The sequence below is a fragment of the Cariama cristata genome, unplaced genomic scaffold (assembly GCF_000690535.1).
Source record: "Cariama cristata isolate BGI_N322 unplaced genomic scaffold, ASM69053v1 scaffold17958, whole genome shotgun sequence".
Classification (NCBI taxonomy): Eukaryota; Metazoa; Chordata; class Aves; order Cariamiformes; family Cariamidae; genus Cariama; species Cariama cristata.
In genome coordinates this window covers 7,068-7,308 of record NW_009630804.1, presented here as the reverse complement: position 1 = coordinate 7,308, position 241 = coordinate 7,068, and positions in this window count along the sequence as shown.

The window sequence follows — 241 nt, the reverse complement described above, 5'->3', positions numbered from 1 at the left end:
AAGAGGAGGAAGTTAATTAACTGGGCGATCACAAACTGGGATCTTGGGCTTTCTCCACCAGCGTGGGACTAGCCCAGAGCCAGTTGTGCTAGCCCTGTGGTTGCCATGCCAACGAAGATGCTAAATACAGCTCAATCTGGGTTTTTTGATTGTTTGTTTGTTTTTTAAACCGCAGCCCTCGGATGGCGTCATCAGGGTCAGGAAAGGAGCCCAGGCCTCCTGGCTCCCGCCCTGCTGGGGA